Below are 18,627 nucleotides of genomic sequence, written 5' to 3'. Positions count from 1 at the left end.
CACGTTTCTGCCGAGATATCTCACTATATTTCGTTTTCGCAGTTTTATATAGAATGTAATAGTAATGTAAAAATAGTTCACATATATAAAAACATTTGGTCTCTGACAAATATTGCACACAATATAGACAATATTTGGTCATATAAAAAAATATTAGGAGCTTTACAATAAAATCATAAAACAAATTAATATTTAATCGCAAACTTGAAAGTAAAAGAGAAATTAAAAATAAAACGATAAATAATTATTTGTTATTTCTGATATATATACAAAGTTACGTCTCGACACCTAATTGGAAGAGAAAAGAATATGCAAGTGCCTTAAGCGCAAACCGGAATCCACATATATAAACTATATGTACTGACAGTAATTTAATTGACACGCCATTCACGTGTAAGAATAAACCACCGTATTAATTACACCCATTCAGAATAATCTTGGTTAGCCGTAATTTATTAATTCGCGCGCCTTGTCGGCGATAATATTTTATTAAAAGCTTCCTCAAATAAAGCATGCATACTAAACGCCACGTATTCCTCCGAGAAACCGGGCGTGCGTGCCACGTCACATGAAATCTACCTTTGAGAGCGTTCTCATGATATGTTTAATAGCGAGATCATCGGTATCTTTCCCGGTCACGACTGTGTTCCTCATTTCTTCTCTTCTCATTTCCTTCTCAGCTCATTCGATCTTTCGCGGCCCTCCTGATTATTAATGACGTTATCCGCAGATGGTCACCACCCAGTACAAGAGTCCGAGATGGCATCGATATTGTTTCATACTTTATTTATTTACACCGCGACGTGACGCGCGATCGCCTCGATAATGGTCAGACACGGATTTATGAAGTGCGCCGTGAAAAGAAGACCTTAGCGCCCTTCGGTCAGTCTCGAGAGTTGGCAGATATCTCGACAAGGTGACGAGGATCGATCGGCTGACAGTATTATCGAAACATTGTAAGAGGAAGCGAGATAAACTTTACCTCCAGAATGTGCGCGGGGGATCGAAACGATATATCAAACTTGATAGGGTGATGTGCTCGAAGTATAAATTGGTAACGTTGATACCAAAAGAAACAGGAAAATATAATATCAATAGTTAGAAAAATTATAATAATATCAAATGAAAAAATACGATATGCAATTTTATCGTACTAGAATCTCACATTTTTCGGCACTAGTAAGTGATACAGTGCTGCTATTGATACGTAAATTTTATGTACATACAAAGAAATTTTACATACTTCATTTTTAGTTAATGTAACAAGTTTTTTCACACCTCACACTTTAACAAAATATTTATAATCAGAAACATAAATAACTAAATATTATTATTTAGAAACATAAATAATCTAATTAAAAAGAAAGAAAGAATAAGCACATTATCAAACATAATCTTGAAAAAAAAAATGAATGATAGAAGGGATATAATCCAATATATCCCCTCATACATTTACATTTAAATAATAACAAAAAATAATGAAATGCTTAAAAATTGAAATTACTTATCAAGCTCTCTGTTATAATACTGACCATCATAAAATAAAACTGATAACAGATAAAATTTTTTTAGAGAGAGTATCTCCGTTTGTTCCAGCTTTTTAGCAAGGCAGATTGGATCTTCTAATAAAAGGCACAGCTTAGCATTCAATGATCTCGCTCATGTACGTAAAATTTACATATCGATAACGTTCTCCAAATACCGGTGTTAACGCATAATTTAATTGTACTTTCTTTCTAATTGCAAAGGATACTCTCTCTAATTGCAAGACCGCGTATTAATAGATTACCGTGATACGTAATTACCAAAGCTTTTGCAAAGTGCTTTCAATCGTCGTTTTAACAATGCGAGAGAATAAGACCGCGTCGAAATGTGGAAATAATTAGTCGGTCTTGTGAGCGTTATACCTACGCCTCTACAATTACGTGACGTATATAACTTGGTAGTTATAGCGAACCCTATTCGGGGTTTCCCCGCGGGAACCCGCAAACTTGATGTTCTTGTGGCGTAGGCTACGACTGAGGTGGGCTAAGGTTTGGTGGTCATTCTGGACTTCGGCAAGATGCAGAGCAAACGCGGCTCACCGAGCCGGTGGATCAACAAATTCCGGATGCTTGCGATTATCGGATATTCGGGGTCGACAAACATCAATTTCCTGTGCGTGCCGATGTCGCGAGAACTCGAAGATATTTACGTGGCTTGTAGTTCTCCCTCGATTCGCGCAAAATCATAAAGCACGTTGCGAAATATGCTGTCGTCGCAATAGATATTTCTAGCAAAGCTTGTCCTGCGCGAGAAATATTCAAGTGTAAACTTCTACGGGTGTTATTACATTCCCTTTTACAAGTTTACATATCTACACACAATCTCATGGAAAAATAAATTCTAAAAATATAAGAAGAAAGAAACAAAGATTTTTGTTTTAATTTTTAATGTACACGATGGAATCATTCATGTCCTGCGCAATTTTTTTATTAAAAAAATATTCTAAGAGCATCAAATACACCATCTTATAAATACTTTCTAAAGATGTTAGTTTTTAATAAGAAATTCTTACGTACTTTATTATGTAAAAATGACGAAGACTAATCGTGTGTAGTAAAGATTGGAAAATTATCGTGTTTATACGAAGGATTAATTTTTAACAAAATAAAACAGTAATTATTTAATAGAAATAATGAATTGCTGTAAAGACAAATTCAATTCACATCAATAGAATCTTATTTCGGATTTTGATGGAAATCGATGCGAAGGATTCTCAGGGAAAGACGATCTCAAAGGCGGTTACTGAAATTCCAATCGGTTAGAGTATGAACCATCGAATCCTGAAATCCGGTACATTAACCGGCCACAAAGCGTACGGCTCTGCGGCGTGAATCGCTCGTAAACCGTGCAAACGTCGTTCGCGATGCTTCGTATCCTCTAACTCCGTTTAACTATCGCATTTAAAAAGCACTCTATTTTTTACGTGATTCAAGTGCAACTGTGGAACCACGAAATCGCGGACCATTAAAGAACGAACTTTCAAACAGCCAATATTTATCCGCGAGAGGAACGTAGTGGAACTACGTGCCGCCACATTGGAACTGACTCGCGGAAGGATCGATATGGAGGGTACTTTCGTTTTCGAGAATTACTTTGAAGCGTACTGTTATCGCGCCACGTATTCCAGTGTTATTTTTATGCTGAACAAGATAATCGACGTGCAAAATAGTGTGACCTATTATTCATGTTTCTGACAACGAATGTCGAAAAATTCTTGCCGTTCAATATTTTTTCGTCGTAATAGCATCGAATATCGATTGTGACATATTTGGGTCACCTGTAATATAGGGACGAAATGTTCCTATCTGTAGATCGGTAGTTACTGCCGCCGCATGGTCGATCGAAAATTGAAATGTCAATTCGTATTTATGTAACATTCGTATCCTCGCCAAAATGTAAAAAAGCTCTTCGTACGATTACTTCGGCGTCTCGCCATTCGTCTAATGTTCGTGTGCGACGGTGTAGAAAATGCTGAGGCCGACGTACGTTTTAGAGGTACTTCTAGCGTCCGCGCGCGACGAAGAGGTTTTAAGTAGAAATCAAATCCGTAATGGCTCTATAGCCAGTCGAAGTCGGGCGCTTGCGTATACGAACGAAATGGGCAATTTTATCACGATAAATCGTTACCTTCTGTACGCAAAGCGGAATTTGCTTCGGCTATTACTGCGACTATTAAGTGCCGAGGTACGACAGATTGATAAAAATCCGAATTCTCATCCGAGTTTTATTAAGCTTCGTCCAATAAAATCCAATCGATAATAAACGTTATTATATCATGTTTGTGTGTTTGCAATTTATAATGAATAAATTATAGCAATTGCTTAAAAACTAAAATACACGTTTTAATTGAAATATAATTGTTCGGCTGAAACATTTTTCACTTTACTTCTTATTAACTCTCCATCTGTAGTTTAAATCTTTTTTGACACAAACGAAATTTCATTTCTCCGAAATAAGAAAGTTGGAGTCTCTTATTAAATTATGCATTTTATTTAAAAATCAATGTTTTTTTTCTCATTTCTATTTAAATTTTGATTTTCATAAAATAAATATTTTAACATTTGAGTTACAAAACTATTTGAAAATGTAATAGAGAGGTTATACTGAGAAAAAAAGTTGTTAACTTGACTAAATGCATTTAGTTCGTAATGATTATTTAGTTCAGGTATTTATATGTTTTTTTTTTTAGATTAACTAAAATCTTGTAATTTAAAATATATTATTTATTAGAATTAATAAATATTTGTTTAAAGTGACAGTCTTGCAGCATTTAATTGAATCAATTAATATTATTTCGAAACAATTTTTTTTCAGTATAAAAATGTAATTGTCGGATTTATACTTTTTGAAATATTTAGATTAAACGTGACTATGTGCCCCTATTTATTAGCAATGCTCGCAATCATCCGTTTTACAGTAAGTTTTGGCGCTGCTGTCTACACACGTTCAGGAGCATAACAATATAATAAAGACAAATTAAATGATAAAACATTTGAACATAATATTAAACAAATTCTGAAAGCAACTCTGAATTTTTTCATATTTTTTGAAAGCCTTTTGAAAGAATAATAAAAAGAACTTGGACTGCAGGACTGCAAGCGGAGGATTAAGATAATCGTTTACTTTCGCTTCCACATAATAAACTTGCAAGTATTCACGATGCCCAACGAAATACCGATTATATTTCTTATTCTCATTGCTTCTGACGCATTAACGAGACATCCCATTTAACAAACCTTTCCTTTTTCAATTGATTAACCGTTCCATACATGTTCTTAACACTGTGCAAACGTTCGTATCGCGCGTGTAAGAAACACACCGCGGGTGCGACATATTTGCAAGTCCTCGTCGTATATCAGTATTAATATCCCGCGCGACAATAACGCGGGGTAGCACAATCGGATAACGAATGTACACGCTTTCGAGAATGTAAGGGGGAGGGAGGAAAAGGGACAGATAACGTGAAGTGCAACCAGTTTCGTACAAAGCACAAAGCAGGTAAGCGCACGATCCTCGATCGCAGTTTCATCGCAAAGAGTGGACACAGCCGTGTATGCATGTATACCTGGCGTGTAGTCATCTCGAAGATCGAATATACTCGTATATACCTGCCTACCTGGCGGAATTCCTCTACGGATCAGTAGCCTCGCGATAGGCAGTACAGGTACCGGTAATGTCACGGCACGCTCGGATACCCTCTGGGTCGAATCGCTATAGCACACGTACGACCTCGTTGTCGCTGGGGAGCGAGACGTTACGGGGAAGAAACGGACCAGAGAGCGTATGCTACGTGGTAGCACGAAGTGCCAATAATATCTTCATGGCACGTCGTGTCGGAAAGATATACTCGGTGCTCGGTGCGGGTACATCTAGAAACGATAGCTAGTCCGCGCCCAAGTATACCTGCGGGACGATCGCGTGTAAGGAAAATAAAGAGAATAAGACGGAGGCCTCTTTCTCCTTTTTCTCCTTTTTCTCCTTTTTCTCCTTTTCTCTCTCGCTGGAAGACGACGAGGTGTCCCCTTTAACGACCACGTCGGCCGACCACGTCGAAGATGCGCCGTTACGAGAGAAATATTCGCAATCAAAGTAACCGTGGCTGGGAATGATATCCGAGATCCTGCGCCGTCGTATACGCACATGCTCAATGACCAATGGATGATTGCTATCGGCGATATGACAGGTATCGAGAAGATATGCATATAAATAGCCGAACTCGCGTCGCTGTTGTGCAAACATCACGATCTTGTCTCGCGAGGATATCTCGGTGCCGCCGATCACATTGTTACGATCGGCGTGTCGTTGGATCGAAAATCGATGGACGGGGATGACTCTGAATTTTATACCCTTCCGGAGCGCGATGAAAAATGACCGCGATCAAATGGCGCGCAGCTTTTAAGGCTAATGGATAACTTGGAGGATCTCGGAATGCGTGGCGCGGATCACGCTTTATCGAATGGTCGCGAAGGAAGGTCGTGAAAAACCTAAGCATTCAGAACGACGGTATCCCGGACAGAGAGGCGCAACACCGATCTTCGTAAAACAGGATATAAAATGACATTACAGCGATAAGCGTGTTATTGTGACCGTGTAACGACATCTACGTGTCGCGGAATACGCGATAAAAAGGAAACTTGCTCGGGAAAGTAGTTTTTTAATCCATAATACCCTGCCACGTGTCATAGCAACAACTTCACGGTTGTAAAGATAGATCGAGGCGCGCGAGAAATTCATAGCAAAATTATACGAAATGGCTTACACTTGAAAACGTATACATACAGTAAAAAATTAATACACGTAATGGAATTCACTTGTTCTCTCATTTTTCCGTCATTTCTCTCCCTCGTAGCTAAAATACTCCTTCTACGCGTACGATCTTCTAGCTAAATATATACAGAGCCTCCTGCAGGAATGTCTGCATTAATGAAAACCAAAGGCTGCGTTGATTACAACGCCAATAACGTCGAACCTACCGCCGATAATTCCGCGTTCGTGGAAATCCGTATGCTCCAACGCCATGAGTCAATGATCTCACGTGGAAAAATCCCAAGGCAATTAACCTTGCGCCGCACGGCTCGGTGTAGAAAAGTGAGACGCTTGAAAGGCTACGATCGCACGAACACGTAACGCACACACGTGCAAACACAAATACCAATGCATCGCCGGGCTGGCCAGGGAAATATTCCGTATCGTATGAATGCGTGCATACAAACGTATACGGACGCGGACGATAGAATGCAATATTGTGCAAGGTACTAATTACGGGCGAGAAGAAAAACGGCGTGGGGTCGCGATCCCGACGCTCAACTCGGCACGACAGAGAATTCCAGCCGGCTCAGGTCAGACATATTGAACGCGCGTGCCGTAAAAAGAAAGAAAAAGACAAAAAAAAATGATAAATAAATCGCGCGCTACCCGCGACGTACAGACATTTTGCGCGCGCGTAGACATTTTACACGTCACGCGTGTGCGTGCATCGTCCGCCGCGCACGGATCAGTGTAAGTGAAATAGGGGGTGCAAGCAGGGGCTGCCATGGGGTGGGGATATATCCCTTGCACCCTGCCGCCGCGGTCGTGTAATTATGTCGTGATTTATAATGATGGCGGGCAGTCGCCGGTGCGCAATTCATCTACTAAATGAAACGCCCGAACCTTGTTACGCCGAGTTCGTCACTGCGGCGGATCCTCGGCTTTTGTACGTACTGATTACGCGTATCAGCGCGAGAATGAGTTATGGCAGACGCGTAGTCGGATTGAAAATAGATAAACGTCCGATAAGTGGAAACGCAGATCATTTAAACTGATATAGTCTAAGGTTGTTTAGTTTAATGTTCCACCACCATTTTGTAATTAGAAACGAGAAACGTTACAAATCATCGCAATGAAATCAAAAAACAACAAAGTGGTAGTATAATAATTGTCGTTATTGCTTCAATATAAGCTAACTGTGATTAAATCGAGTTATGCAAGCAATGTTTAATGACTGCGCAGGAGAAGCGCATAATGTGACGTTGATGTGCTCAGTAATATAGTTACAAAGCATGGTCTTATCCGCAGAGCGAATACAAAACCTCGGAAGCGAGTTCCAGAATTCCGGTAAGTCGTGGCCAAGTTTAGAAGTTACGTTGGCGCTGCGACAAGTCGCTCGCAGCTTGCCGGAGACTTACTTCCGAATGCAGCCACGATGACGTGAAAACAATTCACGAGAATACAAAGTCATTAAGATATCTAAGACCGCAGTCATTATGACAAGAAGCTTATACCTCGTAGTAAGTAATAACGCTGATTAAACTTACATAACAATAACAAAGCGATGTTCGCAACTTTATGCAAGAGGATTTAACCACAAACAATGTTAAGCGCGTTCGCATATTTTCGAAAAGATAATATCGTGTCAGTTTTGTTTGTTACGAGATAATTAATAACATAACAAATATATTCTGCTTGAAAGGTACCTTATACAATACAGAAGCTTGCGACAACATTTCCTACAACTAGTTACTGCAATATTGTTGGAATAATCTGCAGGGTATAGGTACACTGAAAGAAAAACTAAATTTTATAATAATAAATATTTGTTTGAAGTTCTAAGTAAACATTTACTAAATGTAAACCTATGTTTTTATGTGATATAAAAACTATTAGTTTAACTATGACTTTTATTGAGTAAATGTTTAAATACTATTCAACGGAATATGTATTAAAATTCAATATGTATTGAAATTTTTTTCAGTGTACAATTCATTCTCTATCTGTTCATTAGATGTCGATTTAAGCTCTATATAATTAATAAATAAAATACTTGCGTTTTTTTCAATTCAAAAAAAGCTGTGTTTTTATACTGTTTCGTATTTGCGAAAATCATCTTAATACGAATAAGAGGGTAAAAAATAGGACATTCGCGACCTTACTTTACCACAAAAGAGCACGTCGAGGGTTGACGTGACAGTAATGACCAGAACACACGTCTATGAGAAATATCACAATGTTGGATGGTGCAATAAAAAGCTCGCCCTTTATCAAATCCCGCTTTCCTCTTCAACTGCAGCCGACCGTCGATCATGCACAGTAGCGCGCGATCCACCGGCAGATGCGCGGTCATCAATCGTGACTCGATGCAAACGACGTCAAAAATGTGCAAGGCTGAATTTTTCCCGGATGAATCATCGCTTCCGTGGGACCCACTGGCGATGGCCGCCGTTTTGCACCCCCTTCCGAAACACGCTTTACAGTATCGGTCGTTGCGAGAAACGTTCCGCTTCCATTCGCAGTGAATTCTCTATTTACGATCCATCTCAGTGGAATGTAAGGACCTCGTATATCACGTTCTGTTTAATTTCCATTCATGTACGCGACCGTTTCGCCATCACCGGCGTCTATATGAATCCTGGAAACTGACGTCTTGATTTGCAGCACGTCCTTGGTATCGTTAACGACTCTCACGAGTTCTGATATCCCAGGATTTCCCAGGGAGTAAACGAGAATTCTACTCAATTTGAGTCAGTCGTCTGACCGATAAGATGTCACATGGTCAATAAAATCCCTATTGTACACGACGTACAGGATATAACCGGAGTACATTTTCCTCTCACTCCATACACCAGCGAACATTTAGGTCGACCAAGTCGCCCAGAGCTATATACATACGTGCTAGTTCGAAATAGTTCGCCGAGAACGTCAGGCAGTCGCATCAGTGGTCGCGTTCGGTAATCACGGATGGGTTTCGCCACTTTGACTCGCAGACGACTCCGGCAGTGAGCGGATGGTGCCTGAGATTGACTGCGGGCATACCGGTGATAGGAGAAATCTGCCGCATTAACGCTGTTCCAGCGAGCATCGCTCTCGGCCGTTGCCGAGGAATCGCGCAGTTACAGCGGTGAACTGTTCAGCCAACTGCGTTGATTACGCTCGAAGACACCGAGAGTGATACTCGCTACCATCCCCCCCTTCCTCCCCCTCCCCGAGAATTCTGCCGTTAGTCTACTATATATCCGGAATCGAGAATATCCGTCTCTCGTCCCTTTCGTCGTCAATGCGCTACCCCACGTTTTCGTCTAATCTTCATCCTCCCGACGGAGCCTTTCACCTATAATTCCTTTCTTTCACCATGCCCTCTCAAAGTCTATGAGGCTAAGTACGCGCCGTCTCTCCTTCATGAGTTCAGCCATTCTTCTGGTCCGTTCATGGTCTCGTCGTCGGGACCTTCTATGTTTTTTTAAGTAGGTAGGATAAGGTCGTTAATGAAATTCCCTCCTGGCCGACGAGGGAAGTTCCTCTCCGCTAGCGCCACGATGTTTTTCATCACGGCGCTTCTTGAAAAGGATCTACGGAGGTGGACCGAACGGAAGTACTGCTCTTCCTTCAGGGGATGATGAAAGAGGGTAGAGAGATAGGATGAACGAAAGCTTCGAGAGTCGCCTGTCACGCGGACCGAGATTGCCGGCTTCTTTCTACTACCACTCCGCTGCCTCTCCCACGACTCCTAATTCCGATGGTTACCCGCACAAATGATGTGGAACGAGCAAAACATTGGGATCTCGCCGGTTCTCCTATCCCTGTCCCTAGATAAGATAAGAGAAAGTCACGCGCTATCGCCTTGCAGAGTTCAATGTTCGTGCACTTGCCGTAAGGCTTCTTGCTCAACTACTACTTAACTACTTGCAAAGATCGTCAGTTTCTAAATTACGCGACCTTAATCAGCGTGTAATACGTTAGAAATTGAGTAGTTGAATAATACATTCGCGATTCGCGGTGTGATTCCAAATAATAAAGATAGTTATATTCGTATTATATCGCAGCGTACAAATATACACTTTCTTGCTCAAGTGCGGAATTAACTACGAAAAATCAGTGCGTGAAACGGTGCGGTATGCACGTCGGCTTAAGCGACACGCGTCTGTCGTATGATTTGCATCGGCATATGATACATACGGTGTAATGGAGCGGCGGGGTCGAGCAATTAAATTCCAATTTAATAAAGGCACCGGGGGAATGTCGACGCCGCGGCGAAGTTTCATTTCAACGGGGCTGGAATCCCGAGCGTGCGACCCTGCCGCATCGGGGATGGTATGTGTACACGTACGTACGTTTAACGGTTGCGTTTCGCAGCCGAGAGACGAATCAATCACTGCGCCACGCAAAGCGATCGCAAATGCTGGTATTCGATGCTCAACAACCGACGGATAGTTTCGGCGCTGCCGAAAAAGTCCTTTGACTGCCGAAGCAACCTAAGCGTTCCCAAACTGTGCGATTCGATTATTTGAGGACGTTGAGAAAGTAATTTTAGCTGCAAAGTGTTGCGATCACTCAATCGCTCGGGAGACGAACAATAAGCAAAATAGAAATTCGTAAAATATTAAAATATTGAGATTATCGTTAAATTTCATTCATATAATTCTAACAGTAAATTTTAGCAAATTAAAAATTATCTGCTTGATGTGTGTCCGATAAAAGCACTTTAATCGCAGCGAAAATACATTCTACAAAGATTATCGCGAATAACCGAGATCGTTGATCACGTAAATTTGACAATAGGAAAAAGTGCGAGTGCAGGGTCGACAATATTTTTCGATGACCAACGGAGAGACTAATAGTCGTACATTTGTTTGAATCCCATATTTGTCCAAAGTCTAATATTTGCGAATCGTTCGAAGACCACGGTTTTGGAGGAGCAGCTGAGTAAAGAAGGGAACGTATAAACTGTCAAAAATCGCGTAATAATTCAAAACAAATTTTTGCAAATAATTTACTATAACTACAAAAACTGCTCGCAAATATTTCAGCTATTATTTATAAACATGAATAAATAAAAATTCCAGATTTTATATCTGGATTCGTAAATCCTTTTACATTATAATTAATTCGATGCTTTTGAATAATAAAGTTAAATAATCTTGGGAAAATATTTATAATTTTTGTCGTCACAAAGCTATTATTTAGCTATTATTTATAAACATTAAAAAAAATAAAAATTTCAAATTTTATATCTGAATTCGTATATCCGTTTACATTAATAATTACTTCAATGGTTTTGAATGATAAAGTTAAATCTTGGAAAAAATACTTATAATTTTCGTTGTTACAAAAAATTCAATTTTAAATTCACAAAAAAATACAAGCTCACTGTTTGACAAAATTGCAAAATATATCCTTTATGTGCATCTATATGGTGTAACTGTTCACATTTCTATAACAAGTTAACAAGATTCTCTGAACGGCATGGATCGAAGAGAAAAAGCTCGAGGGCAGACTTGCGGGGAACAAGGGACATAAAGGAACGATTCGGAAGCAATTCGGTAAGTACATGTCGATTTATGTCCGAGAATCGTCGATAGCTCACCTACGCCATTTTCTTCCCCCACATTCGCCGGGTTTTGCCGCTGGATTTCGCCGAAGATAGCGCCATAAGAGATCCGCGGATGTTATTGTATGAGAACGACGATCGTTCCCGGCCTCCCTACCATATTTTATACACTCGGTATATAACGTGTAGAAGAACGTTCCCGATAGTCTATCTTATGACGTTATTTGCGGAGTGGTCCGAATGGATGGGCCGTCGACTGTCGATCCGTCGTAGCGCTCGAAAGAAGGAAACGACCGACAAACTTCGGTTAAGGAATTATGAGGAGCCTTTTTTCCTAGATTACACGAAACATCCAGTTGATATCACACAAGTGGTGAAACAGCACGAAGTGGATTCCACGATGCGGCAACCGGAATTTCTTTCTGCGAGACCTTCGATTTCATCTGCCGTAGAGATCGTAAATACCGTCGGTTCCTAACGGCGACGTTCATCTGGTGACACTAGATAATGGTATTGGATGGATTTTTTATATCCTCGCATATATTCTCGTAAATGAAAAGCTCGAACAAACGCGTATCCCTAAGATTTATTATGTATAAAATGGTGATAGAAGTTGTAAAATATCATGACAAAAATATAATGGTATCAAATCAATGTAACATTATTCCACATAAAGAGAACAAGAAAGTTAAAATAATGTTAATTCAAACTTCAAAAATTTACCCTTAATAATACTTTGCAGCGTTTTATATTTATTGTATAAATTAATATAAAAAATGTAATAATAAAAATAACTTGACTATAAATTCAGCAAATTAAGTGTTATCAATAATTCCTCGATTTATTCACATGAATTTATGATCATGGTAGTTTAGAAATGTCAATCATAAAATAATCTTAACCATTACAAAAATAAATTATGATAGTATCAAAGTAAAGACAGATTTGCCAGTCCTCTTTACAAAGTCGCTACAAAGTAGCTACAAAGTCGCTCGTCTGAAAGCCTTTAATCTGGTAATGCATTATCATGCTTTTTGATCCGCAATAGGCCTCATAGCAGCACACAAATTATTCAGATGAGTTTGCAGCTGGTGAATAATCCGGTTGCGCGGTGACGGGCCAATGTTTTTCATGTGGCTATCCCTCATTTGGCTTATCTCTGATTCTGACTAAGACTAATGCGGGCGATTCGCTCGATCGTTTGTAACCCCCTCTGACCCTCGTGACCAGCTCGCACTCATTTACCCCCGGGGGCCACCCTCGTCTCCGGTCCTTTGCAGACTAACACGCTCTCATTTATCCGCAAGGAACCAATGCTTGTCCGTATATTAGTTCCAGGAAATGTCAAGATCATTCACAGCCGGGAAGAAAAAAAAATGTTGCGATCGATCCGTCAAAAAATCATAACATATCTTTTCATAAGAATCGGATTTAAAAAAAAATAACGTAATAAATTCGATAAATGCCTTCCGGCACGGAATTGCGGAACAGCACGAAATTGTGCAGATATCTTCGCGTTGGAAAGTTGGCGCAAAGAGACATTTTAGATTGACGTAACTTATGTCACGATTGTTTTCGAATTGCGCCGCCATCAAAGTCGCGTTTTCTGGTACTCGAAAGAGGACTGGGAACAATCGGGAAGATTTTCTCACTTTCGTCAGTGCTATATGACTCGTGTAACTGCCGCCACTGCACCCAGACGTTCTCTATGCTCGAATAACGTTGCACTTACGCGGGGTTTATTTCTTGACGCTTCTTTTTCTCGTGATATCGACTTTTAACGATTGGAACGAAGAAAACCTCGACTATGAGACCAGAAATGATTGCGTCTCGATTCGTTCGGAAAAACTTGCAGAAAAACTCTTTCTTATTATTATATTCTTTCTTACGTCTTACTTTTTTATGGTAAACCGCAAAGCCTCCGTGATCCGAGATGAGACTCTTCGTGACATGTACCCGTATAATTCCGCCGGATCGCGAGAGAATAAAGAGAAGTCGGCGTGTAGTAGCAAAATAAAAATAACTAAGCAGCACAACCATTATCCTAATCGTCTTCTCCCCGGACAGTATCCTACCAGACAAGTATTTCACATTGCGTGAATACGGATCGACGCCGATGTCGAACTGGTTCTCTGCTCCGTGAGTTTCTATCCGTCTCTGTGTATCCTTTTCCCGGAACGTTTCCCAGCATCTTTCTTTTGCTCTGCGTGATTCTTTTTCCCTTTCTCTCCGTTTACCATCTGCCCCCTGCTCGAGCTCTTCGCTCTTCGCTCTTCTCTCTCTCCTCCACCATTCTCTTTGTTTAATTTCTTTTCCGACCTCCACCGCGTTTCTATATCACCGGATCCTGGATCCTACATCAAGTGGCTCACACGCGATTTACTAAGAAATTCATTGGCTAATGAAATTAAATTCCTGCCCGCCGTTCGTCTCACTCCACAGGATCCTTCGCGTCGTAGTTTATGCGCCGTATTGAGTTCCGCGAGTCCCACATCTCGTTGTCCTCTCTGTTTCACTCATCTCTCTTGATATCGCACGCCAAAGCCGGGCACAAAAAAGTAATTCAACATAATTCTCTTCGCTCGCCCCCCCCCCCTTTCCATTCCTTCAGTTGCCTGTCGCGCTCGCAAACGCGATGAAGAAAATGAAACGGTGAAAGCTGGTCCGATGGAGAAATAAAGGGAAGACGGAGAAAAAATGTCGATTCCACAGTCGGTACTCACACCTCGCACCTTGCGCAAATAATTGGAACGTGCTGAACCCCTCGAGTTCTCGGGTACTCTTTTAATTTCGCTCCTGGCCTCCCTTAATTCGTCGCAGGTAGTTAGAAAAGACACTCCCAGAACTATTCCTCTCCCCTTCCTCCTCCCCCCTCTTTCGGTCTTCGTGTATCCTCCACCCTTGTCTGCGCATTGCATTAATTTGCGAGCAGAATCTCGCAGGTTTCCGGCAGAATTCTGTCGGATCGAATCGCTGCGGCGAGATTTTTAAATAAACACCTGAGAGGGAGGCGAAAGGTCCGATGTAGACTCCTCGAAACTTGAGTACCGCCTTCGACACGCGCCTTCGATTTCTTCTGGAATACTCTTGACATAAGGAGATTTCTCCTCGCTCTTTTTCCAAACTTACTCTACTTACTTCAAAGATCTTTAATTTCGGTAACGTCGCGTGAAATTTAACAGCAAATTTGCGTAATTTGTGATTGATCTCAAAGTTTTAATGGCTGGAACATTATATAAATGTAAAAACTGTCTTTATGCCTTGCAATTATCGCGAAAAATTAAGCATTAAAATTAATTTGCGCAACGAAGCGACTTCCAAATGCTATTTTTGCGTGACGCAGCGTGCAGCACTGTGGATCGTGTGTAAACGATGAGTCGTAATTAAAAATCTAATTGGCAGCAGATACCATTTTTTCAATGTGGTAAAACTTCTTTTTCATTGCCAATTATTCGAGCTCCGGCACGGACTTGAAATTTCCAAATGGCTCTGGCGTGCTTTTAACGATGTGCACAATGTTTTATGAGTATTATTTTTTACGCGGCATCGAAGCGCATCGCATGGTGTTCGTTTCGCACACCGAGTTTTGTATTCTATTTATAGGCAGAACGCGTTGTTCAGTTTCATTGATCGACAATTCGCGCGTTTTTTTTTTCAATTTATCGTAAAACCTCTTTTTATGAAAATCTCCATACCAAAGAATATAGTTTTAGATTTAATTAAAGTAAAGATAGATAAAAAGAGAGAAAAAAAAGAGAAAAAACATTGATATGTATTAAAAATACGAATAAATCGATGCGTCCTTTTATAAAGCTCATTCAATAACTATCGCGAAATCAAATACTATCACTTTCTGTAACTGAAAGATATCCCACCGCAGTGGCACCGTCCCAAAAGAACGATGGCGGCAGCTTCTTTTTTATATCCCGCAGGAGGGATAATCTTGTTTTTCTACTCGAGAATTCCCTCTGGGAGAATAAGTCAACGGTGGCTTTGGGTATCTCCAGGAGAGAGAGTTAATTCGCGGTCCGCTGTAGGCTGCAGGCTGTTTACACGCACAGGATCTCAGTGATGTATTCGCGCCTCGAATTCGCGGCTTCCTTGTCGACCACCCACGCCACGAATTCGGCCGTTTTCGCTCTCCTGCTCAGCAAGACGTCGGAACGAATATGTTGAAAGTTAACGTAATTGTAAAACTTATGCTCGCCATCCATCTTGTCAAATCACAATGAAAAAGAAAAAAAATATTGCTTTGTACAGAAGGCTATCATTTACGTGCCATATCATGTTTGCACTTGTACTACACGATTAATAGTTGTCATTCTCCTTTGTCTATCGCATAATATGATATATAATTACATATTATTACAATCACAATATTTTAATAACCAGATTTTAGACGTAAAATTAATTTTGGCGATGAATAAGGCTTACAGAAAAATCTCCTTAAGAAGCTTTCAGGGTTGACAGCAGGTGGATTAGTAAACATGCGGTTGACGTATAAGGCTTGTCAATTAATTACCCTACCTTGTATATTCAACTTCGGGGAGTTCGCACCCTCTATCGTTCCATAGGATTATCATGACACGACAAGCTCCGCTTATACCCGGATTAGGAAACGTCTGCGAACGTTTCATTTTAAAGACAATATCATTTTATGTTGACGCACGAGAATTTCCGTTAGCACCGTTCTATCCTCTCTCTCTTTAAAGTAACTAATTTATTTCTACTAATTATACAAAAATATACTTGTTTTCTTAGATAATACGTATAAGAATAAAGAATAACAAAGAATAATTAAAACTATTGTAATAAACGTAAGAAAATTCAACACGACATAATTAATAATTCCATGAAGCACACTTAATTATGCAGCAATATCAAAAAGCATTTCCATTATACATTTATATTTAATAAAGTTAACGCAAGTATAAAATGACGAACGTCTTGTATAGTATTACGTAACATTAACAGTATTACATAACATTATAAAATTGTGCCAAAAACAACAGAAGCGGATTAAAACACAATCCGGCAACGCTTATGCAATATGTTCGCACGATATCACATTATCGCGGCTACGAAATTAATAGGTGGGAGGAAAATCAGATCAGGAAGCACCGAGGTCGATACGGCGACAGGAGTATAATAACGTATGGCAGTTACGTCGAGCTTATTCGCGAGACACGAACGAGGGGGTCAGGATTTAGGGTCGGCGTGAGGTCGTGGGCGAGCCGCAGAGGTGCGTGCGAGAGCAACTGAATCTTTGATGGCGGAGGTCGAGTCAGGCTCTCACCCCTTCCTGTATACCGAAGAGAATTTCCCCATGAGGAATCTGGGATGGTTGGCGACGGTTAAGCGACGACCGACCACGTCGGAAACTTTACTTACTATACGCGACTGTAATCCGTTCACTATACGGACCATATTTGCTCAACGGAGCGACGGTGTAATGAGGTCATCTTTTTGTGGGTAGCTCGAATAGCGCGTAAGTCTCCAAGTCGAATCCGCGCAACCTCAGCCCCGCAGCGAAATCTAATCTTCTTCCCCAATTACTCTCTCGTTATCCGGTGAGAGTGAGCGCGGATGAGATGAGATTCTCATACGGAAATATTCGTCGTTGATGCATCGTCCTGAAGAGTGACCCAGTTGCTTAAGAAACTTCACTGCAATGTGCGCTGGTAACGAGAGCGATAGATTGTCTAATGAAAAGAGTGATTAAATCAAATTTTCTCCGCAAGAATTAGCACGTGACCATCGATTCTGTGGCATACGATTGTGGCGACGTAGTGACTATGTTATACAATTGCAGCAATTTTGTATTATGAAGTTCGACAAAGTAAAATAAAATCGTAGATTGATTTTTAGTCACGCATTCCACATTTCGAATGTGTCTCTTTTGCCTGCATTCAAATTACGAGTGTTATTTCCAAAAATGTGAGAACAGTTTTTACAGTGGTAAAATGAAAAAGCGCATATTCTACTCGAAAAACGAACAAGACATGGTGACGAAATAAAAAATTTTAGTAATGTCTAATAAGGATATTTTATAATTTTCTGAAAAAAGAGGTAAATTATTATAATTATATATTACACATATATAATAAAAATTAAATGTGAAATTTTAAGCAACTTGTGTCAATCAACAATTGAAGACGTCCATTATAAAATTATCCGTCCATTATATAATACAAAATAAAAAATTATGCAATGATTCAGCTCTTAACTTTGTAATACTTTTTTCACAAATATACGTAAATTTAAAAAAATATCAATAATACTATCGATATCAATTATGAACTACCAGTGAACAGAGTCAGATAAATATAAAAATAAAAAATTACTACGATGCGATGGTGCAGTGAGTGAAAATTAGCGAAGCGTGGTATATTGTTGATAACTAACTTCGACATTCAATACCTTTTGTATCGATTCGCAGAAAATCAAAACGAGCCACTCGTCAAATGTGCTAAATGGCAATGAAACATGATATGGCCATACACAAACGCGTCCACTTCGAATCATATATGGTAAATTTGTAAAGTGAATTCCATTTTTTTTTCGTCGCGCATCGGCACGATGCGACCGGTCAAACGAGGATTAATCCAGAGAATGGGTTCAGTCGGAAGCCTTTAGATTCCGCCCACGCAAGAAGAAAGTGTTCGCCATCCATGGCGCTTAAGGCGGGACGACGACGGTAGCTCGATTAAATAACAGGGTTTAATGTCTATGCAAAGTAAATTGTTGCCCGGCGAAGCCCGATCGTGGCTCGAAAAAGT

General features: G+C 40.2%; 1 long non-coding RNA gene across 6 annotated transcripts in view; it reads right to left on the bottom strand.

The window, feature by feature from the left end:
- Positions 1-18,627, bottom strand: part of LOC147909261 (uncharacterized) — a 417,661-nt gene that overhangs the window by 301,641 nt on the left and 97,393 nt on the right. The gene's annotated exons all lie outside the window — the stretch shown is intronic.

This window comes from Acromyrmex echinatior, chromosome 6, assembly GCF_024713525.1.
Source record: "Acromyrmex echinatior isolate Ae372 chromosome 6, ASM2471352v2, whole genome shotgun sequence".
Taxonomy (NCBI): domain Eukaryota; kingdom Metazoa; phylum Arthropoda; class Insecta; order Hymenoptera; family Formicidae; genus Acromyrmex; species Acromyrmex echinatior.
Note: the sequence above shows the minus strand (reverse complement) of the source record. Positions and strands in the feature narration are given on the sequence as shown.